General features: G+C 48.2%; 1 protein-coding gene and 1 pseudogene across 1 annotated transcript in view; one reads left to right on the top strand and one right to left on the bottom strand.

Annotated features, from left to right (window-relative positions):
- The window catches only part of DDR2 (discoidin domain receptor tyrosine kinase 2), a 151,651-nt gene that overhangs the window by 58,523 nt on the left and 68,520 nt on the right, over positions 1 to 24,608 (bottom strand). The window lies entirely within an intron of this gene.
- On the top strand, positions 13,722 to 13,840 carry LOC115656919 (annotated as a pseudogene).

Below are 24,608 nucleotides of genomic sequence, written 5' to 3' on the forward strand. Positions count from 1 at the left end.
ATCTCATAATACAGTTGTTAATGGGGAACTAGAATCGAATGGGATTCTTTCTAGTAGGCTCTTGCAGGGATCAGTTCTCTTAGAATCATAGAATATCAGGATTGGAAGGGACCTCAGGAGGTCATCTAATCCAACTCCCTGCTCAAAGCAGGACTAATTCCCAACTAAATCATACCAGCCAGGACTTTGTCAAGCCTGACCTTAAAAACCTCTAAGGAAGGAGATTCCACCAACTCCCTACGTAACCCATTCCAGGCTTCACCACCCTCCTAGTGAGAAAGTTTTTCCTAATATCCAACCTAAACCTCCCTCACTGCAACTTGAGACCATTACTCCTTGTTCTGTCATCTGGTACCACTGAGAACAGTCTAGATTGATCCTCTTTGGAACTCCCTTACAAGTAGTTGAAAGCAGCTATCAAATCCCCCCTCATTCTTCTCTTCTGCAGACTAAACAATCCCAGTTCCCTCAGCCTCTCCTCAGAAGTCATTTGCTCCAGTCCCCTAATCATTTTTGTTGCCCTCTGCTGGACCCTTTCCAATTTTTCCACATCCTCCTTCTAGTGTGGGGCCCAAAACTGGACACAGTACTCCAGATGAGGCCTCACCAATGCCAACTAGAGGGGAATGATTATGTCCCTTGATCTGTTGGCAGTGCCCCTACTTATACAGCCCAAAATGCCATTAGCCTTCTTGGCAACAAGGGCACACTGTTGACTCATATCCGGCTTTTCGTTCACTGTAACCCCTAGGTCCTTTTCTGCAGAATTGCTGCCTAGCCATTTGGTCCCTAGTCTGTAGCAGTGAATGGGATTCTTCTTTCCTAAGTGCAGGACTCTTCACTTGTCCTTGTTGAACCTCATCAGGTTTCTTTTGGCCCAATCTTCTAATTTGCCTAGGTTCCTCGGTATCCTATCCCTTCCCTCCAGCATATTTACCACTCCTCCCAGTTTAGTGTCATCTACAAACTTGCTGAGAGTACAGTCCACACCATCCTCCAAACGAAGGTATTGAACAAAACCGGCCCCAGGACCGAACCTTGGGGCACTCCGCTTGATACCAGCTGCCAACTAGACATAGAGCCATTGATCACTACCCATTGAGCCCGAAGACCTTGCCGGCTTTCTTCAGATATAGTCCATCCACCTTGTAGTCCATTCATCCAGCCCATACTTCTTTAACTTGCTGGCAACAATACTGTGGGAGACCATATCAAAAGCTTTTCTAAAGTCAAGGAATAACACGTCCACTGCTTTCCCCTCATCCACAGAGCCAGTCATCTCATCATAGAAGGCAATTAGGTTAATCAAGCATGATTTGCCCCTGGTGAATCCATGCTGACTGTTCCTGAACACTTTCCTTTCCTCTAAGTGATTCAGAATTGATTCCTTGAGGCCCTGCTCCATGATTTTTCCAGGGACTGAGCTGAGGCTGACTGGCCTATAGTTCCCTGGATCCTCCTTTCCTTTTTTTAAAGATGGGCACTACATTAGCCTTTTACAGTCATCCAGGACCTCCTCCGATCGCCATGAGTTTTCAAAGATAATGGCCAATGGCTCTGCAATCACATCCGCCAACTCCTTTAGCACCCTCGGATGCAGCACATCTGGCCCCATGGATTTGTGCTCATCCAGCTTTTCTAAATAATCCCAAACCACTTCTTTCTCCACAGAGGGCTGGTCACCTTCTCCCCATACTGTGCTGCCCAGTGTAGCAGTCTGGGAGCTGACCTTATTCGTGAAGACAGAGGCAAAAAAAGCATTGAGTACATTAGCTTTTTCCACATCCTCTGTCACTAGGTTGCCTCCCTCATTCAGTAAGGGGCCCACACTTTCCTTGACCACCTTCTTGTTGCTAACATACTTGAAGAAACCCTTCTTGTTACTCTTAACATCTCTTGCTAGCTGCAACTGCAAGTGTGATTTGGCCTTCCTGATTTCACTCCTGCATGCCTGAGCAATATTTTTATATTCCTCCCTGGTCATTTGTCCAATCTTCCACTTCTTGTAAGCTTCTTTTTTGTGTTTAAGATCAGCAAGAATTTCACTGTTAAGTCAAGCTGGTCATCTGCCATATTTACTATTCTTTCTACACATTGGGATGGTTTGTTCCTGCAACCTCAATAATTATTTAAAAGACAGCCAGCTCTCCTGGATTCCTTTGCCCCTCATGTTATTCTCCCAGGGGATCCTGCCCATCAGTTCCCTGAGGGAGTCAAAGTCTGCGTTTCTGAAGTCCAGGGTTCGTATTCTGCTGCTCTTCTTTCTTCCTTTTGTCAGAATCCTGAACTCAACCATCTCATGGTCACTGTCTCCCAGGTTCCTATCCACTTTTGCTTCCCCTACTAATTCTTCCCAGTTTGTGAGCAGCAGGTCAAGAAGAGCTCGGCCCATAGTTGGTTCCTCCAGCACTTGCACCAGAAAATTGTCCCCTACATTTTCCAAAAAACTTCCTGGATTGTCTGTGCACCACTGTATTGCTCTCCCATCATATATCAGGGTCCCATGAGAACCAGAGCCTGCAATCTAGAAACTTCAGTTAGTTGGTGGAAGAAAGCCTCGTCCACCTCATCCCCCTGGTCTGGTGGTCTATAGCAGACTCCCACCACCACATCACCCTTGTTGCTCACACTTCTAAACTTAATCCAGAGACTCTCAGGTTTTTCTGCAGTTTCATACCAGAGCTCTGAGCAGTCATACTGCTCTCTTACATACAATGCAACTCCCTCACCTTTTCTGCCCTGCCTATCCTTCCTGAACAGTTTATATCCATCCATGACAGTACTCCAGTCATGTGAGTTATCCCACCAAGTCTCTGTTATTCCAATCACATCATAACGTTCTCAGCCTAATGCTACCTATTCTTTTATCGATAATTTTGAAGAAAATATAAAATGGCTGCTGATAAAGTTTACCGATGATACAAAGTCTAGTGTTGTAGCCTATAACAAAGCAGGGCTGCCCAGGGGGTGGGGGGGGGGGCAAGTGTGGCAATTTGCCCCAGGCCCTGGGCCCCTCAGAGGCCCACACAAGAATCTCTGAGGCTCCCCCCTACCTCCGCCTTCACCTTCCCCCATCCCCCGGCGCCTCAGCGCGCCGCGTCCAGGAGCGACCCTGGGCAGAGCTAAAGTGGCGTGACTCCAGTGGGGCCTGAGCTCCTCCTGCTCAGAGCCATGTGGTAAGGGGGCAGGGCTGCGAGCTGCGGCCGAGCAGCAGGAGCACAGGTCTCATGGAGCCACGCCACTGCAGCACCATCCAGGGTAGCTCCTGGACACGGTGTGCTGAGGCTCTGGGAGAAGGGGAAGGTAGGGGTAAGCAGCATGGTAAGGGGGTCAGAGCCATGGGGGGTTGGATAAGGGGCAGGGAGTCCTGGGGGCAGTCTCATAGACTTTAGGGTCAGAAGGGACCAATATGATCATCTAGTCTGACCTCCTGCAAAAAGCAGGCCACAGAACTCTACCCGTCCACTTCTATAATAAACCCCTAATCTATGTCCGAGTTATTGAAGTCTTCAAATTGTGGTTTGAAGACCTCAAGCTGCAGAGAATCCTCCACCAAGTGACCCATGCCCCACACTGCAGAAGAAGGCGAAAAACTCCAGGGCCTCTGTCAATCTGTCCCAGAGGAAAATTCCTTCCCGACCCCAAATATGGCAATCAGCTAAACCCTGAGTATGTGGGCAAGACTCACCAGACAGCACTCAGGAAAGAATTCTCTGTAGTAACTCAGATCCCATCCCATCCAACATCCCATCACAGACCACTGGGGCATACTTATCTGCTGATAATCAAAGATCAATTGCCAAAATTAAGCTATCCCATCATACCATCCCTTCCATAAACTTATCAAGCTTAGTCTTAAAGCCAGATATGTCTTTTGCCCCCACTACTCCCCTTGGAAGGCTGTTCCTGAACTTAACTCCTCTAATGGTTAGAAACCTTCGTCTAATTTCAAGTCTAAACTTCCTAGTGTCCAGTTTATACCCATTTGTTCTTGTGTTTACATTGATACTAAGCTTAAATAATTCTTCTCCCTCCCTAATATTAATCCCTCTGATATATTTATAAAGAGCAAGCATATCCCCCCTGAGCTTTCTTTTGGCTAGGCTAAACAAGTCACTGTCAGAAGACCGGGGGGAGGGATAGCTCAGTGGTTTGAGCATTGGCCTGCTAAACCCAGCGTTGTGAGTTTAATCCTTGAGGGGGCCATTTAGGAAACTGGGGTAAAAATCTGTCTGGGGATTAATCCTGCTTTGAGCAGGGGGTTGGACTAGATGATCTCCTGAGGTCCCTTCCAACCCTGACATTCTATGACAGGATACTAGACTGGATGGACCTTTGGTCTGACCCAGTATGGCCATTCTAACCTAAATGAACCCAAACTTATGGAGACAGATATAAGTCAAGGAAGTCATCAGAGTATCAGAAACCTGAAAAAATCTCTGACTGGATGGGCTCAGGTGTTTGGTCACAAGCTGAGATGGTTCAAAAGTTTTGGATTTTTTTTAAGCAGAATTTTTGTATTGTTTCTTTAAACAATCAAACATAGCAAGCAGCAAATATTTGGCCACACACTTCTGAAACCCCAAACCATGTTCAGGTTTTGGCAGACTAATTTCAGCTTTTCAATTAAAAATCCACAACAAAAATTTTGAAGGAAAGCAGACATTGTCCGCGTTTTTTTTCTCCTTTTTAAAAAACCCTAGCTTTTGATCTAAAAAAAGTTTTGACAGAAAATATTTGTCCAACCCTTTTAATGAGCTTTAGTGCCTTTTAGCACTAGCTGATGCGGAGAACCAGTGATACCTTGTAAAGGTGACTTGAAAAGAAGTTTTCCCAAAACTGGGTTTGTGCTGAGATGCAGAAGGTTTTTAAATGTTTATTTTTCCCAGGTACCCCCAAAGTGGGGCAATTTGCCCCAGACCCCACAGGAGCTCCCATGAGAATATAGTATTCTATAGTATTGCAACTTTTTTTTATGGAAGGGGCCCCCAAAATTGCTTTGCTCCAGGCTCCCTGAATCCTTTGGGCAGCCCTGTAACAAAGAGGACAGGCCACTGATATAGAGTGTTCTGGGTAACTAGGTAAGCTTGGTGCAGTGATCTTTCATCATACATCTAAGAACGAAGAATGTGGGCCACACTTGTAGTATGGGGGACTCTATCCTGGAAAGTAGTGACTCTGGAAGCGACATAGAGGTCATTGTGGATACCACCTGAACATAAAGTCCTAGTGTGACACTGCAGCAAAGAGGAATAGCTTAGTCCTGGGATGGAAAACTAGAGAAATACTGAGCAGGTGGAGGAAAGTTATGTTACCTCTTGTGATGGGGTGTACAAACCCCACACTGGAGAACAAAGGGTTAGAGAACAGCTCTGGACTCAAACAGGCCCATATGTAAAGCCAGCACAAACAGGAGGTGGAGTTTAAAAGGGGAAGCAGAGCAGTTCAAAAGGACTGAGCCACAAACAAAGGGACAGATCGCACAGGATGGAGTGGTAGAAGAAAGGGGATCATCAGGGAGGAGGACAACCTAACCACTAGACAGCACAGCTGGGGAGGGTCACCTTTCACACCTTTATATACGGCACTGGTAAACATTGTGTGCCATCCAGGATCCTGTCTCTTGACTGTGGCCAGTGCATCAGAGCAAGGTGCAAGAAATGTTGCAGTAGACAGTTATAGGATACCTATCAGCGAGGAAACTTCCTTCTGAGCTCCAGTAGGTAGAGGCTTGAGTCAGCCCCATAGTATGATGATTTAAATCCCTTTCAAAACTCTTGGGAGGGTCAGCAGTTCTAATTCTGATGTTACAGTTCTAACTCTGATGCTCTCGTTATCCATCTAAGTGGCCAATCCTTTTATTGAACTTTGCTAAGCTCTTGGTCTCAAAATGATCATATGTCAGATAGCACCACAGGCTAACTGCATACTGTGCCTTTTATCAGGTTTCAATGAGGCATCTTTCTGTTTCACTGAATGGCTCCTTGTTCTTGTGGCATGAGACAGGATGAAGGGAAAGACTTGGTTTACCATTTCCGCAGTAGATATTATTTTATATACTTTTATCATACCCCCTCTTCTACCTCTCTTCTCCAAGGGAAACACACTTTCATTTAAAACTCTCTTCACAGGAGAAGTTTTCCAGGCCCTGAATCATTTTCCTCATCCATCACAGAGTCCCCTCTGATGCCGCTATACTGTTTTGGAGACAGAGTGCCCAGTACTGCACACATTATCTAGAGGAAGCTGCACCACTGAGCAATATCAAAGCCTTAGAGTATTTTCTGTATCATTATCCCTCCCATTCTTTATGCAGTCAAACTTTTGGTTTCCCCTTTTGAGAAGAGGGCTGTTGTGGTAATTGGGCCTACACATTTACCCTCACCAGTAGAGAGTGAGTTACAGTTGCCAACCCGCCAGGATAGTCCTGGAGTCTCCAGGAATTAATCTTTAATTGAAGATTAAGTCATACAATGAAACCTCCAGGAATAAGACCAATCAAAGCTGGCAACCCTAGAGTGAGTGTAAGGTTATTGTGATAGTTTATGAACTAGAACAGGGGTCGGCAACCTTTCAGAAGTTGTATGCCAAGTCTTCATTTATTCACTTTAATTTAAGGTTTTTTGTACCAGTAATACATTTTAACATTTTTAGAAGGCCTCTTTCTATAAGTCTATAATATATAACTAAACTATTGTTGTATGTAAAGTAAATACAGTTTTTAAAATGTTTAAGAAGTTTCATTTAAAATTAAATTAAAATGCAGAGCCTCCTGGACTGGTGGGCCAGGACCCAGGCAGTGTGAGTGTCACTGAAAATCAGCCAGCATGACACGTGCCATAGGTTGCCTACCCCTGAACTAGAGCAACAAATGTTGATAGAAAGGGCATGAAGGGGAGACAGCGTGACTGAGTCCAAACAGAAAGGCCTGCTAGCCCAGCTCAAGGACTGTGTTAAGATCATGCCTGGTAAACAAGAAAAATGTGGTGCTGGAAATTAACTAACCAAAGTTGGTGTGTTGAATATTAGGCCTAATTGGTGGCTGAAATAATGAGGGGATGGGCTGTTCCACCCACCACTGCCTTTGGGGTCCTTACAAAGAGACTTTGGGGAGACGAACTGGCTACTGGAACGAGTTTCACCATCATGGCTGCCACCCCCACCATCTCCTGGGCCCCAGACCTTTATCATCCTGATCCAGACAGGTGTCTTGACTGGACCGGGACAGAGAAAGGGACCCAGATGACATCACCACCCCTACCAGCTCCAGCTGAATCCCAACCACCAGCTGGGATGTGAGACTTTCGCTCCTCCCTGCTCCATTGTGCCCTTTTCCTTCCCTACTTTATTTCCTCTCTTTCCTATCTCTCTCCTTTTGCCTTCTGCCTAATAAGAGTCTGGCTTGGCCAGCCAAGACTGCCAGAACCTGGGAATGAGCGACAGGGGACGGATCACTTGATGATTACCTGTTCTGTTCATTGCCTCTGGGGCACCTGGCATTGGCCACTGTCAAAAGACAGGATACTGGGCTAGATGGACCTTTGCAATGCTGCTGTGAGCCTGTGACCAGAAAGAGGCAACTAAAAGAATAGCCCTAAACAGCACAACGCTGGTATAAGTTTGCCAAGTCTTGGAGTGGCTGATAAGTCCATATGCTGGGTCTGTGTTTTTCCAGCAGTGAGGCTGCAAGTGAGAGTCAGCACCAGAAGCTGCATTTTCTATCTTTGCTGCTCTTTTCTCTCCCCTTCTGTGTGTGTTTGTTTCATTTTGTCTTCTACAAAATGGATCTGACTTTAACAATAGTTTGAGCCCATTCCAACTAACTTCTTCCCTTTTTTCCAGAAAGAACAATCATCATCATTTTAACACCATCTAAAGAGACTGTCAAACGAGGGGATTTTTCCTTTAAAAACCCTTTATTGCTAATTGGAAAGGCAACAAGGGCTGTTGTTAAAATGAAAGCCTTAATTAATTTGAAATGGAAAGTATTAAATAATGTTTCCTTCTTTTCTGTTTCTTAATAACAGGTTTAAAGAGAGGTTTAATGGTGTTTGCACCCTGGTACTAAGCAGGCTGAGGTCTCTGCACATCAAACCCCAAAACTTGTTTAAAACTGTTTAATGTTGGACAGGTAGTCCTGTTAACACCTTCGACTATTTGGCCTCGTATCTTTCCATCTAAATTTAAGCTACAGGTCTTCATTGAGCGATCCACAACAAAACCCAGGTGAGACCAATACTGGATCCTGGGCCCCATTCTAGCAGCCATACTTGAAAAAGGATGTTGAAAAATTGGAGAAGGTTCAGAGAAGCGCCACAAGAATGATTTGAGATCTGGAAAACCCACCTCACAGTGAGAGGCTATAGAAGCTCATTGAACAGGAGATTTAAAGTAACTTGAACACAGCCTAAAGTAGACATCCCTATACAGGGAGGAAATTTCTGAGAGCAGAGGGCTCTTCAATCTAGCAGACAAAGGCAGAACAAGATCCAGTGGCTGAAAGCAGAAGTCAGCAGAGTTCATTCTGGAAATATGGTGCAGATTTTTAACAGTAAGGGCAAATAACCACTGGAACAGATTCCCCAGTGGTGTGATGAATCCCCCTCACTCAAAGGGTAGGTAGGTTTTTTCAAAAGCATCTGAGTGATCACTTGCAATTTCTGAGTAAAGACCAGATACCTTAAGATCAGCTCTAGCTCCACTATCAACTTTTTGGACTGACTACAGGAATCCTGGGGAGGGTCGCTGGCCTGTGCTATGCAGGTCAGACTAGAGCAGTGGTTCCCAAATTTTAACAACCTGTGAACCCCTTTCACTAAAATGTCAAGTCTCGCAAACTTCTTCCTAGAAATGAATATTTCCAGGGTTTTTCTCCTTTGCCTGAGTATAAATTATAAAAGCAGTGATCTTGGAAATACAAAATTTGTTTTCATGACATGCTTATTACACATGATTTATTATTATTAATCATTACACTATTTTTATTACATTATGAAAATGGGAACACTCTTCCATGATCTCATTTTCATAGCTTGTATCACTTTGAATAAGCCTGTTATAAGACCAGACTCCTCTGTTTCATCAAGGATTATCAGATGTGAAACAGCATGAAGGTATTTAAAAAGCCAACTCAAAGAATTCCTCCTACACAAGCATTCAGGTCTTGAGCAGTCCAGGCAAACAATTACAGTGACCAGACAGCAAATGTGAAAAATCAGAACAGGGGGTGGGGGGTAATAGGAGCCTATATAAGAAAAAGACCCAAAAATCAGGACTGTCCCTATAAAATCGTGACATCTGGTCACTCTACAAACAACGCATGTTACAATAAAGCTTTAAACTTGTTCTTCATAATAATTTTAAAAACAATACTAGCTGCCTGTTTAAGTTTAAAAACAGCAAAAAATATCCATCTCCCTTTCCATTTCTTATAAGGAGTCTTGAAGTTTAAATCTCCTCAGTGTAATAGATATGCTTGCTTTGATCTGCTTAGCTCTTGGAAGTCGAGGGGCTCTGGGCTGCTGGCCCTGTGCTGCCCAGGGTCCCTAGGGACAGATCTGTCCACCATTAGGGAATTTTTTCCCAAGAACCTCCTGTAACATTTCATGAACCCCCGTTTGGGAACCACTGAACTAGAGGATCACAGGGCTCCTTTATGGCATTAAAAGCTATACACTTCTAGACCCTTGATCCGAATCAAGCCCAGGCCCATGACAAAGGCCACTCCCATCAGACAGCCATTCAGTGGCTAGTGTGAAATGAACAGAGGGGTCAGGGTCTAATTCCCATTCCTAGTGGGACAGGCATCCACAAGCACACCATTGCAGCCAGTGCCTGTACCTGTCACTCCTTGAGTTATAGTGTGTGTGAGCGAGAAAGAGCACAGGCAACATTGTGCTGCTCCTGTCATGGATACACAGGTGCACCTCTCACTCTAGCACGTTTTACTAGAGAGAAATTCACTTGGAAAAGGGAACTTGTTCCTTTTGCTTTAACAGAGTCTGTGTTTCTTTCCCACCTGCCCTAAAGAAACACAGGCCAAGCAAGCAGCCTCCCGCGTCCCCTCCCACCATAGCATTCAGTTCAAACCACCATAAACCTGCAGCAGGCTGCACCTTTCAGGCTTCCCACGAAGCAGCAGATTGGTTTCCTCTCACTTCCTTCCACAGGCTGATTCGCTGCCAGTCTGAGAGTGGAAAAGTACCCAGTGCTGGCGGCTATGGCTGTGGCTTGGCACTCGCTATAGCCCATGTGCAGCAGCAGCTACAACACAGTTTCCCAAGAGCTATTTGTCACGCCTAGCTGCCAAGCCAGCTCCTGAAAGAGAGACTTGTTCCCTGCTGTTTACTGTCTCACCACTGGCTCCAGCCCACTAAGCTCCATCCACAAACTTCCTCCAAGTAAACACACACAGGCAGGCCAAAGCCAGAGGCAAGGATGCAGCAAATGGGCCAAAGTGGCCCACAGACTCCTACCATGCAGTGAGCTGCTAACCTCATCTGGGGCCTGCAGGACTACATATTCCAGCATGCAGTGCTCCACAGAAGCCGAGGGACTATTTATAATCCTGGGGCCTCTCCAGAGGAGGGAAAACACTGAAAGACCCAGGAGCAGCTGCACCAATTTTTTGCTAATTTTAACTAGTGCATTCGAAGTGAAGTGTTGTGGGCTTTGCAGAGAAGAGCCATGTGATAGTATTTGGGTTATACACGCCCTGCATTCCAAAAGAAGACAACCAGGTGTTCTTCTGCAGCCTTGCCAACCACAAGTATTCAAAAATCCTCCAAAAGTCATGAGATTTCAAAACATAAGAATGAATGTTGGGGTCTCTCTTTGCCTTCCGGTCTTTGACCCTTTAGCTAATACTCAGATCTTGATTTCCACCTTTTGTCCACAGCCTAGGGTTACCAGGTGCCCGGTTTTCTGCTATTTAAAAGTCCGGTTGGTGGTGCTGTGGGTTTAAGACAGGCTAGTCCGTACCCATCCTGGCTACGTGCTGTACCCCGGAAGCAGCCAGTAGCAGGTCCAGCTTCTAGGCAGGAGGCCACAGGGCTCCATGTGCTGTCCCCACCCTGAGCTCTGGCTCCGCACTCCCATTGGCTGGGAATCGCAGTCAATTGGAGCTCGGGGGGGGGGAGAGGTGCCAATGAGCGAGAGCAGAACACGGAGCCTCATGGCCCCCCCGTCCACGAGCCAGACCTGCTGACTACTTCCAGGGCCAGCACAATCAGGGAGCCTGCCTGAGCCCAGCTATGCCACTGACTGGGAGCCACCTGAGGTAAGCCAGAGCCCCAATCCTGAGCCCCAACCCTCTGCCCTGGCCCTGAGCCCCCCCAAACCCAGAGCTCCCTCCTGCACTCGAAACCCCTCATCCCTGGCCCCACCCCAGAGCCTGTATTCCCAGTTAGAGTCCTCACTCCCTCCTGCACCCCAACCCCCCTACCCCAGCCCAGTGAAAGTGAGTGAGGGTGGGGGAGAGCAAGCCACCAAGGGAGTGGGAATGTCATGAGCGGAGGCAGGGCCTCCGGGAAGGGGCAAGGCAGGGGGTGGGGCCTCAATGAAGTGGCAGGGCTAGAGTGTTTAGTTTTGTGTAATTAGAAAGTTGGCAACCCTACCACAACCACAAGGGATAGAAACTTAATTTTGCTAATGAAAACTGAGATTCTCACTGAATGCCCTGAGTCCAGGAGCTGGGGTCTTAAAGGAAAAACACCAAATATAGCACGACTTGTGATAAAGGGTCTGACTTGGCAGCACCGTGTATGTTTCCTGTATCCAATAGGGGGTCCCTGATGGTGTCCTATGTGGGGATAAAGGTTTAGAAGAGGGTTATTTGGCAAACTAAGCCTGTTCTGCATGGCACCAGTAACAGAGGGCACCTCTGTGCAGCAAGGACCTGCACCCAGACGCATGCTCCATCAGGGATTCTTAGACAGCCTGGTACTGGGGACAATGCCTTCAAAGAAAGACCATTCTGTGAGCACCTCATAAGAACATAAGAACGGCCATACCGGGTCAGACTAAAGGTCCATCTAGCCCAGTATCCTGTTTACTGACAGTGGTCAATGCCAGGTGCCCCAGAGGGAGTGAAGCTAACAGGCAATGATCTAGTGATCTCTCTTCTGCCATCCATCTCCATCCCCTGACAAACAGAGGGTATGGCTACACTTGCACTTCAAAGCGCTGCCATGGCAGCGCTTTGAAGTTTCGAGTGTGGTTGCAGCGCCAGCGCTGGGAGTGAGCTCTCCCAGTGCTGCACGTACTCCACATCCTCTACGGGTGTAGCTTGCAGTGCTGGGAGCCGCGCTCCCAGTGCTGCAGCACTGTTTACACTGAGGCTTTACAGCGCTGTATCTTGCAGTGCTCAGGGGTGTGTTTTTTTCACACCCCTGTGCGCGAAAGTTGCAGCGCTGTAAAGCGCCAGTGTAGCCATGGCCAGAGGCTAGGGACACTATTCCGGACCCATCCTGACTAATAGCCATTTATGGACTTAACCACCATGAATTTATCCAGTTCTCTTTAATTATCCAGTTCTCTTTTAAACCTCTGCTCCCCATCTAGCACCACAGTCTCCTTGGGCAGTAGTCTTTGTTCAGTATTAAGACAAGACAAACCAGTGTGAGTGTGGTATATGGGGGTGCTCAAAGGTCACCCCGCTTGGGATCTGAGTTCTTGATCTCTCCTTCCTGGGGCACAACTTTATCTTATTGATCCTCTCTCCCTTCCTTGCCTGGCCTGCTCCTGGCTTCAGGCAGCACCCTCTGACCAGTAGTTCTGCTCTTTGGGGTGCTTTCTCCTTCTCCTGGTTTTGTGGCATTTGATGCAAAGCAGCACACAGGACACAGGAGCAGGTTTGGCTTTAGTTTAGCTGGTGAAAAACACCCATGGGAACCCTGCCAGGCTACTGGGCTGGGCTACATGCAGCAGGAGGTGGGACTGCCTACTGGCTTACAGCTCCAGCAGTGAGCAGGTGTCAACTGCAGCTTGTGGAGTTGGGCTGGAGACCCAGTGATGTGGGGATGGTGGGGGCCTTGGAAAGGCAGAGAGAGGCAGACAATGAAGCTGGCCTCCGGGGGCTGGATATCAGTCTGTTATAGGCACTGACATAAATATAAAGGGAAGGCTAACAACCTTCCTGTATACAGTACTATAAAATCCCTCCTGGCCAGAGACACAAAATCCTTTTACCTGTTAATGGTTACGAAGCTCAGGTAACCTAGCTGGCATCTGACCATAAGGACCAATAAGGGGACAAGATACTTTCAAATGCGGGGGGGGGAGGGGGAGGGAGAATTCACAAGCTGTTTTTTTTTCTTCTTTTCTTTCTTACTCTCAGGATTAGCTAGGATGACAAAAAGTTAAAAGAAGCACCTTTGTAAAATTAGAATGGAAGATAATCTCACAGGGCAGTCAGCTTCAAAACACAAAGGGTTTCCCTCTGGGCAAAACTTTAAAGTTACAAAAAGAAAACCAGGAATATCCTCCCTCTCAGCACAAAGAAAATCACAAGCCAAAACAAAAGTAAGCTAATACATTCCTTTGCTTTCCTACGATCGGTATCCCGAGGAGCTGCCTGAGCCTCCCTACGACTGGTACCCGGAGGAGCCCATGGTCTGGGACCCCCCCAGATGACGCTGGCGAGAGACAGGTACCCAGAGGGGGAGGTCGGAAGTGGCCTGGGGGTAGCCGACCCTGGTTTGGCTCCTGAAGAGCCTGAACCCGAGAACAGCTATACCGGACCGAAAGCCCCTGATCCTGTCTGATCTCAGAAGGTAAACTGTCCCGGGCCTGGCCAGTACTTGGATGGGTGACCGCCTGGGAATCCCAGGTGCCGTAGGCAGCTTTTCCCGGTCCCGGCCGGCTCCCTGAGAGGGATGAGCCAGAGCAGATGCCTCAGTGGGCAGAGCCACTGCCGCCTGTCCCCGCCCCCTGGAAGTCAAGGGGCGGGACAGGAAGTATAAAAGCCCGGCCCAAGTGCTCAGTTGGCGACTGGAGATGACAGACGCTGGTGCCCGAGCTCCTGCCGGGCCCAGCCTACCCTGTGCTCACTACCCGGAGAAGCGTTGGCCTGACCTGCCCCGCGCTCACTACCTGGAGGAACGCTGGCCGGACTTGTCTCATACCCGGTACCCGGAGGAACGTCGGCCTGACCTGCCTTGTGCCTGGTACCCTGAGGCGTGGCCTGAGCCTCCCTACGACCGGTATCCCGAGGAGCTGCCGGAGCCTCTCTACGGCTGGTACCCGGAGGAGCCCATGGTCTGGGACCCCCCAGACGACGCTGGCGAGAGACAGGTACCCAGAGAGGGGGAGGTCGGAAGTGGCCCGGGGGCAGCCGACCCTGGTTTGGCTTCTGAAGAGCCTGAACCCATGTCAGTGTGTTGCGGCCAGGATCCCCACTGACAGCAGCGCGTCTTGGCCGCTGCTAGGGCCCCAGGCTGGAACGCAGTGGAGTGGGAGGGCCTGCGTTCCCCCTGCCAGCCCCCCCCAAGGGTGGAGACTCTCCCTCTCCCTGGCCTGAGGAGGCCTTCTGGGTTACTGTGTTTGCTCAGCCCCTGCCTGAGAGTCTGAGCTTGAACTGCTTACTGCTCCGCCCTGCCCCAGGGCTTGGGCTTATGTACTTGGTGCTTACCAGACCCCGGCTGGAGGGCCGGGACTCTACCTTGTTTCCAAACCCTTTATTCCCTCAACGCTTGCTGAGGGGTTAGGCCTACCGGACTGCTGTGTGTGTAAGGAGGTGCCCTGGCTCCCCGCTGTGCCTGAGAGGGACGAGCCCCGACACGAACGGCTTACACCCCCCATTTGAAAGTATCTTGTCCCCTTATTGGTCCTTTTGGTCAGGTGCCAGCTAGGTTACCTGAGCTTCTTAACCATTAACAAGTAAAAGGATTTTGTGCCTCTGGCAGGAGGGATTTTATAGTACTGTATACAGGAAGGTTGTTACCCTTCTCTTTATATTTATGACAAGCACATAGGAAGGCTTTGCAGCATTCTGTCTTGGGGGCATTATCCTACAGCCCATCACCGCTGTATCTAAGAAAGAGTCTGCCATGTCAAATCAATAGCAAGAGCAGAGTACCCAGTAGGTCTCCATGGCATCTTGGTCTCTGCTCCCTGTTCAGCCAGGCCCTCTCCAGCCATGCCCAGGAATGCCTAGTCGAAAAGGGATACTGACGGCTCTGGTCAGCACTGTCAACCAGGCCATTAAAAGTCCAGTCGATGGTGCAGCGGGGGCCTGGGACAAAGGCAGGCTCCCTGCCTACCCTAGCTGCGTGTGGTTCCTGGAAAAGACCACCAGGTACCTGCAACCCCTAGACGCATGGGCGACCAGGAAGGCTCTGCACACTGCCCCCACTCCAAGGGCTGCCTCTGCAACTCCCATTGGCCAGGAAACATGACCAATGGGGGCAGTCCCTGCGAGCACAAAGGCAATGCGCTGATCCTACCTGGCTGCTCATGTGCTGCGGGGCTGCAGGGACCTGGCAGCCACTTCCCAGGGGCTGCAGTAACTGCCACTGGGATCCTGCACCCCAAAACTCCTCCTGCACCCCAACCCCCTGCCTCAGCCCAAACTCCCTTCCCCAGAGCCCACGCTCTCCAGAACACCCCAACCCTCTACTCTAGGCCCCTTCTTTCACCCCAAACCCCTCATTCCCAGCCTCACACCAGAGTCCACAGCCCTAGCCATAGTCTGCATCCCCTCCCACACTCCAAACCCCTCAGCCCTATCCCAGAGCCTCCTCCTGAACTCCCAGCCAGAGCCCTCACACACGCCCGCACCCCAACCCCCTGCCCCAGCCCGGAGCCCTCTCCCACAACCTTAACCCCTCATTTCTGGCCCCACCCAAAGCCTGCACCTCCAGCCAGAGCCCATATCTGCTCCTGCACTCTGAACCCCTTAGCTCCAGCCCGGAGTGCTCTCCTATACCCTGAACCCTGCATTTCTGGCCCCACCTGGAGCACGCATCCCCAGCCCAGAGCCCATACTCACGCCCCCCCACACACCCCAACCTCATGCCCCAGCCCAGTGAAAGTGAGTGAGGGTGAGGGAGAGCAAGTGATGGAGGGAGGGGAGATGGAGCAAGTGGCGGTGGGGCCTCAAAGAAGGTGCAGGGCAAGGGCGTTCAGTTTTGTGCAAGTAGAAAGTTGGCAACCCTAGCTATAGCGTTGGACACGGCCATTGCCTTAGTCCAGAATATCTCCACTAAGCAGGCCAGGGGGCAGGCAGCTGCAGTCTCCTGAGCAGGGGGGTCACTGTGCTCACACTAGGTAGCTATGAGGCTGCTCTCTGGAATCAGCTCAGCTCCCTTCTTTCCTGCCTTCCCCCACTCCGCATGGCTCTGAGTAAAGAGCAGGGGTCCCTGCCAGGTAGAGAGAGGGCTGGGCCCACTGCAGAGGAGGGACTGAGTCATGGCACCCTGCTTAGGGGCAGAAGCTCCAACTTCTCTTCCTTCCCCCAACTGCCATGAAGGATGTTTAGCTAGGGAGAAGAAAAAGGGGAGAACATGGCCTTGAGGAGTGGGGGGATGGACCCTGTGACGGGTTCGGTCACAGATGCCCTGGGGACTGTCACCTGAAGTATTGGAATTACCTCTGAGCCCATTTTCCACTGCCAGCTTGGGACTCCAGAATCCTGCCTTGTTGAGCCAGACACATTAGCCTGCTGCAACACAGACTCAGGTCTGGTCCATGCCCCCAAAGCTGCAGACTTTAACCAAAAACTGCTCAGCAAGTCGCCTATCTCCAGCACCCAGACACCCAGTTCCCAATGGGATTCAAACCTCAAATAAAGTCATTTTACTCTATATAAAGCTTATAGAGGGTAAACTCATAAATTGTCTGCCCTCTATAACACTGATAGAGAGAGATGCACAGCTGTTTGCTCCCCCAGATATTAGTCACTTATTCTGGGTTAATTAATAAACAATGTGATTTTATTGCTGTCACTTTAGGAATTATGAAAGAATACAGGCCTTTGTGACAAACTTCCCTCAGACCTGAGGGAGAAAATTTGGGAAGAGTCTCAGAAGATGATCTTGTGGCTAAGGTGAGCCTATAAGCAGCTCTGGATGCAGCAGACACTGCTACCAGATCAGTGGCAATGATCATGATGTAGTGTTACTCCAACTTTCAGGAGGCATCCCCTGTGAGGTGTAGGCGACAGTAGGTATCCCGTTTGAAGGCAGTATCTATAGTTAATGGTGGGTGATGACCACAAACAATACTACATTCCACCCTTTGGACTCCAGGCTTCACTGAAGGTATTTACCAAGGTGCTTGCAATAGTAGTAGCACCACACCTAAGAAAGATGGAACATTTTCATATACCCATACTTTGACAGCTGTCTGATATGAACATCTCCCTCAATGGGGCTCGTAATCCATCCACCTGATGCCCCGTCTGTTCCACAACTTAGGTAGTACTGAGAGTCAACATACAGAAATCCAGCTTGACTCCTCTCTAAAATATAAAGTTATTTGGGGCAATTCCGGACTCCACCAAATCAGTGACTTATTTTCTCCAGGACAGATTCAAGAACCTGTCATCCCTTATCCTACAGCTAGAATCAAACCCACATAAATAAGAACGTGCCTTGCCATGCTGGGACATGTATCTTTTATGATGCCATGTGCCAGACTTCACCTCCACTGCATTCAGGGCTGGTTCAGGCTAGCATATGCTCTTCCAGGCATCACTTGGATATGCCCCTCTATGTGTTACCCCACTCCACCCCAAGTATTGTATTACAGTATGTCCTGGAAGAACCCTGTGAATGCCTGTATTGGGATCTCCTCCCAGCCTCCCCTCCGATCCAGGTTTATAGCTGTAGACACTTTGCTTAGGGCATGGGAGCACACATGAGAAACCTTTCCAAGAGATTGATATAGTTTCTTGCCTCGCTGGGTCCAGAGAGAGGCAAGAATGTATATCAGTCTCTTGGAGTGCTGAGCTGGATGCATGGCTTGCAAGTCCTTTCTTCCGTACATCACATGGTGATTAGTCCAGGTCATAGAGGACAATACGACCACCATGTTCTACATCAGGGGTTCTCAAACTGGGGGTTGGGGCCCCTTAGGGGGTCGCAAGGTTATTACAGGGGGGGTCGTGAGCTGTCAGCCTCCACCCCAAACTCTGCTTTGCCTCCAGCATTTATAATGGTGTTAAATATATAAAAAGTATTTTTAATTTATAGGGGGTGGAGTGGTCGCATTCAGAGGCTTGCTGTGTGAAAGGGGTCACCAGTACAGAAGTTTGAGAACCACTGTTCTACATCAACAGGCAGTGTGGGGTAAGATCCTACCAGCTCTGCCAGGAAGCCATCAGACTATGGAACTAGTGAATCTCACTTGTGTTTCTCTTTCAGTCATACATCTATCTGATCTACAGAATACTTTAGTGGGCAATCTCAGCAGACACTGCTTCACCAACAAGGCCCTTAGTTTGGGTTTGTTTTTTGTTTTTTGTTTGTTTTTTTACCATTTTTAACCAGGTTTTACAAAAGCTATTATTGGATATTTACCAATATTTTACCTGAATTTTAGACCACTTGTGTACATGAAAATACCAATTATGTGAGAAATCAGTATATTATGTTGTTCATTGCTAATAAATTAATCTAAATGTAAATCCAAGACCATCTGTTAAAGTAAGGCACTGAAGTAGAAGACAAACTCGTGTGTATGTATGTATATGTCAGTGCTCAAGTCCTAAAACGAGAAGTACAGAACTCCCTAGACCCTGCTCCGGAAGGCGAGATGGCAAGTTGGTAATCAGGTAACCTAGCAGCTCTCTCTCTTTCTGGAGTGCACCTGAAAGAGATGGACCTTACCTTTGTTTCCCAATCTCTGATATCACAAAACAAGGGGGAAATCCTACATGTGGATCGGAGATATCGTGATCTCAGGACATGGAGGTTGGATGGTTGTTGACCGTAAAGTATGCCTGCTTCTCTTCAGTCAGGAATATCCCCATGTGACTCTTTCTTAGGCGCCCAGGATTATGGGTCCCTTGTCTCCAGTGTGAGGGAGTTCATCCTGTGATAGCTTTTTGTCAGTTGTTGTACACTGCCAGCCTTTCAACTACTCAAACACTCTCCTCAGGATTCCACCAGTCCTATTTTGCTTTGCAGGTTAACATTAGGTGCACCTCAGTCCCCAAACCCCCTTTGAATAGTGTTCCCGGTAGCATCCAGACCGTGTCCCTGGACACTCTCAGTGATTACCAAGTAAGCTGTTCCCCAAGAGACAGTGTGTACACAGCTGGAAGGTTACAGCTCAGGATCAGGTCCTTTATAATAATACAGCACTGTAATCTATTTATGGGGTCAGCAAATGAACTAGGGGTCACCAAATAAAATTAATAGGCAGTCGGTTTAGAACAAATAAAAGGAAGTATTTTTTCATACAACACAATCTGTGGAACTCCTTGTCAGGATGTTGTGAAGGTCAACAATATCCTGGGTCCTATAACAGGGCTCAAAAAAGAACTAGATAAGTTCAGTGGCTAGGGGATAATCGGGATGGGCGGGGGGCATGTCCCTAGCCTCTGTTTGCCAGAAACTTGGAATAGGCGACAGGGGATGGATCATTTGATGATTACCTGTTCTGTTAATTCCCTCTGGGGAACCTAACATTGGCCACTGTTGGAATACAGGATACTGGGCTAGATGGACCTTTGGTCTGACCCAGTATGGCCGCTCTTATTTTCCATAAAAGCAGCAAAGAATCCTGTGGCACCTTATAGACTAACAGACGTTTTGGAGCATGAGCTTTCGTGGCTGAATACCCACTTCGTCAGATGCATGTGGGTATTCACATACTTCTTATGTTCTATTAAGTATAAAAAGTAGGATTTAAGTGGTTTCAAGTAATAACAGACAGAACAAAGTAAGTTACCAAGCAAAATAAAACAAAAACATGCAAGTCTAAGCCTAATACATTTAAGAAACTGAATACAGGTAAATCTCACCCTCAGAGATGTTCTAGTAAGCTTCTTTCACAGACTAGACTCCTTCTTAGTCTGGACCCAATCCCTTTCCCGGTACAGTTCTTGTTAGTTCCAGTTCAGGTGGTAACTAGGGGATTTCCCCCTTTGTTCTGTTCCACCCACTTTTATAGCTTTGGCACAAAGCGGGAATCTTTTGTTTCTCTGGGTCCACACCCCACCTTCTAAACGGAAAAGCACCAGGTTTAAAATGGATTCCAGTACCAGGTGACATAGGTCACATGTCCTGTGAGACCCCATGCCTCCATTCTTTCCCGCCTGACTCCCATGAACACAGGAAGGCTTACAAGTAAACAGAGCCATTTACAACCAATTGTCCTAGTTAATGGGAGCCATCAAGATTCTAGGCCACCACTAATGGCCCACACTTTGCATAATTACAATAGAACCTCAGAGTAATACTTCATATTTCTAGTTTTAGATACAGGAATGATACATTCATACAAATAGCATGAGCACACTCAGTAGATTAAAAGCTTTGTAATGATACCTTACAAGAGAACTTTTCCATGAAGCATATTCCAGTTGCATCATAGTCACACTTATAAACATATTTCCATAAAACATATGGACTGCAACATCACAGACACCATGTTTGTGAGGGCACTTTGGAGTGGGGAGCTGGATATAGGGACGGGAGAAGCAGAGGACATGGGACGGCATTATCTCCTGTGCTGACACTTAAGATAAACCTTAATCTTTCTTGGCCTGTCTGGGAGCCAAACTCCCATGATATTTTGCAGATAAGTTAAAGATGTCTTCCAAAGACTGGAGTTGTACTGTGCAGTGACCCTTAGCCTATGTTAAAAGCTGTTTTACAATGTATCAGCTGTAAAATGTCTAGTGGATGAAATGACCCCAAAGGCTACAAAGATTGACTAACCACCAGGGGTAGGGCAGTTGGAAAGTTGCAGTGGAACAGAGAGCCTTGGAAACAGCCTAAAATGAAGAGACATGTGCCCCCAAAAGAGAGGATAAATGAGGATCAGAACGATACAAAATAAAGGTAACAAGGGTAAAATTGCCCCTAAATCATAGGGGATATAAGACTGAATGCCTGCTGTCAGAAACCACAGGTCCGGTCTTCCACAGCTGCTGGGAATCGTATGCCTCTCTGTCTGTGTGTTATCTTTAGTAACTGTTTGATTAACAGATCCAATCACAGCTGACTTATCCACGGTCCATGATGATTAAACTGGAGAGAACCTCTCACTGAACATGTGGCTGTAGTTACAATTCCTAGCAATTATTGGCTATTGAGTGACACATTATTAATAATCAACACCTGCAAGGCTGAGGCAGGGGCAGCCATTGGCCCATGATCACTGCATCTGTCTGCGGATGAGGACAGGCTGACCCGTGAAGTACTGCACAGGTACTGGGGAAACAACTGAACACAAGTCCCCAGAGAAGAGAGCTATCCTATAAACTGCTGCAGAAAAAACACTGTACCTAATTATTTGAAAAATAATCTGTGATCGTGTAGCTGAGACTGAACCCGCACGGGACTGTGGTTAACAGACTGGAGTGGCCATCAGGTGATCCAGCTGCCATGACCAGCACCAGAACAGATGCACTGTGGAACCTGAAGCAAGCCTTGTTTTGGTCTCTGTGCCTCAGTTCCCCACCTGTAAAATGAAGATGCTGCTTTTCTACATCAGAGGGAGACTGTAAGGCTAAATTCATTGAGACACTGCAGTGCTGGGTACCATGGAAGCACTGATGGAGTGTTCAAAGTGTGCTGATCAGAACTGGTTGGAAAACAGGAAGCCATTCACAAATGCTTTGGAAAAGATCTGTTTTCACTTTGGATAGAAATGTCATTTTTGTCCAGATTCCCTGCCCAGCACTAGTGGCAAATGTAGTTCCCCGGTGTCCTGTCTTCACCCTCAGCAACCAGTGAAATGTCAAACTGGCAAACGATGCCTACAGGCACCACAGCACAAACTGCTCTCGCTCCCACCCAAGCCACCAGCTTACAGTGTTGTGTTCAGGGCTTTTTTACCTCCCACCTTCTGCCTATGGTTTTCTCGGCAACTTGGGTCAAAGGGGCGCAGCTAACCTGCTTGCCTCTCATCTCATCTTCCCCTCTGACCTGCCACTGCTCATAGGCGGGTCAGGGTAGCTCGCTAACTTGACAGCTGAAGGCATTGCCTCCCCTCCCCTGGGATGGGATGCTCTCCCCCGATCGGCAGCTCTGCCAGCCACAGGACTGGAAGCTGAATGAAGCACTCACCTAGACTGAGTCAATCCATGCCCAGTGAGCCACATCTCCCTCTAACATTGGGCTCCAGACTGGCCAACATCTAATGCAAGTCAGCACCAGCCCATTGAGCAAAGGTGCAATGCAGACCAAGTCGCCCAGGTCTGCAGCCACACGATCTCTTAAGTCCATAATTCACTTATATTTTGCTGTATTTGAAAATTAGAATCTGATGCCCTTTGCTCCTACACTACACTGTCCTAGCAACGACCCATGGGTCAGCTGAGTTCCAGCCTACACCAGCAGGGAAGACACATGGACTGGCTCTCCTCTCACATTGGTTTTGCACCAGTGAATCCCCATGAGCTTCAATGGAAATGGAAGTCATGGACTGTGATTCAGTCTGACTCAGGGCTATTTCACCTTGATACACTGTATTTCTATACTGTAAGGCACTGCAATCCAAATGATCCCAACACAAACACTGCAGAATTTGTTACTCACCACTGAAATACAGCCACCGCTGGGGTGGGAGGGAGAAGCTGGTTTATACTACACAACAATGCCACATGACTGACCACTTTTGAAAGGAAGTGAAAATTCATCAATTCCAAGGCCAGAAGGAGCTAGTATGATCATCCACTCTGATCTCCCATACAGCACAGGCCAGAGAAATTTCTCAAAACAATTTTTAGAGCAGAGCTTTAGAAATACCCATCTTGATTTAAACATTTTCAGTGACAGAGAATCCACCACGACCCTTGGTAAGTTATTCCAATGGTTAGTTACTCTCACTGATAAAGATTTTCACCTTATTTCCAGTCTGAATTTGTCTAGCTTCAGCTTCCAGCCATAGGCTCATGTTTTACCTTTCTCTACTAGACTGACGGCCCAGGATTAAACATTTGTTCTTTACAGAGCAGCGGTCCCCAAACTTTTGAGGGTTGCACCCCACCTTATCCCTGTCCAGACCCCAAGCCCCAACCTGCTGGGGCCAAGAGCAGGGCCCCAGCTTCAGAGAGGCGGGAAGGGGATGCGGACTGGGGTTAGGGGCAGAGGCTGGGGCCACAGCTGGAGATATGTCTGTGGCCAGAAGTGGGCTGCAGCCAGGTGCTGAGGCTGGGGGCAGGGGTGGGGGCAGAGCCGCAGCTGGGCTGCCATGTGGGCCAGCAGCCAGGCCCGCAGCCTGGGGTAATTCTGGGCCCGGCCTCATGCCCAGCCTCAGCCCCAGGCTGGGAACAGCTGTGGCTGAGGCTGGGAGCAGGGATCGGAACACAGCTGAGGGGGGACTAGAGCAAAGCTGGGAGTGGGAGGGGCTGGGTGGCCCTCCCTGCCCCCCCGTGGGGGCTGGCCCAGCCCTGCTGTGCACCACTGGACATTCGTCCATGTCCCCCTAGGGAGTGGACCCACAGTTTGGGGATCTTAGCTACAGAGGCAGAGGAAATTTTTCAAGGCATAATCTAATTATTGTGTACTGGCCTAAATGCCTAGGCTGATCTCTAACACTTTTGATGGCCACAGGGGACTACAGAATATCAGTGTCATGTCTTGTCCAAAAGACAGCAGCACACCTGGCCCCTAGCACAGTGTCCAGTACAGAGCAGCATCTACCGAATCACTAGAACCATTTCCAGTAGCCCCTGAGTTCTCCCTGGAGGTTTTCCATCCAAATACTGACCAAACCTGAACCGGTTTAACTTGTGATCGCAGAGCAGATCACAGCTCCAAGGGCTGCAACCTCAGATCACACTAAAAGCCTGTAGGAAACCTTTGTAGGGCTGTTCCTTTGGGATCCGCTCAGCTACTTTGGCTCCAGTCCAGTACAATGACAGTCCAGGCCAGACAAGGCCAAACTCGTGTTTGGTAGAACTCTTCCAATGAAACAGGATCGACTCCTTTGGAATAAGTATGTTGTTGTGCATAATCCTTCCTGATGCACCTGGGCTTTGAACTGATTTGGTCACAGTGGAAACCAACTGTAACCCCCTGATATGTACCAGTTCCTCTACCACAGCCAAAGGGGCTAGAGATTCTGCTTCCATGGATGCACCAAAGGGCTGAGCATGTGGAGAAATCTATTTTAGATGTTCTTTTCTTGCCTGTACCAATTTTTTTAAAAGACTTCAAAAGCCCCTGGCTCTGCATAGGGCCAGGCATCTGTCAGAGATTTTATAAAGCAAGTCTTTGTTTGCTACAGCTAGGGATGGCCAAAAAAAGCACCTAGGACCAGGAGAAAAAGTAATACCCAGTATAGTTTTCCTTGCTCTCATCAAACTCAAAATAAAACTGGACAAATTGGGAACAAAACATAGAAAGGCCTCCACTCAAAGCCCAGGCTCCACATGTGACCACAGATAGTCACAAATCAAACATGCTCAGTGAGCTCAACTTCCTCTCCATGCG

This window comes from Gopherus evgoodei, chromosome 8, assembly GCF_007399415.2.
Source record: "Gopherus evgoodei ecotype Sinaloan lineage chromosome 8, rGopEvg1_v1.p, whole genome shotgun sequence".
Classification (NCBI taxonomy): Eukaryota; Metazoa; Chordata; order Testudines; family Testudinidae; genus Gopherus; species Gopherus evgoodei.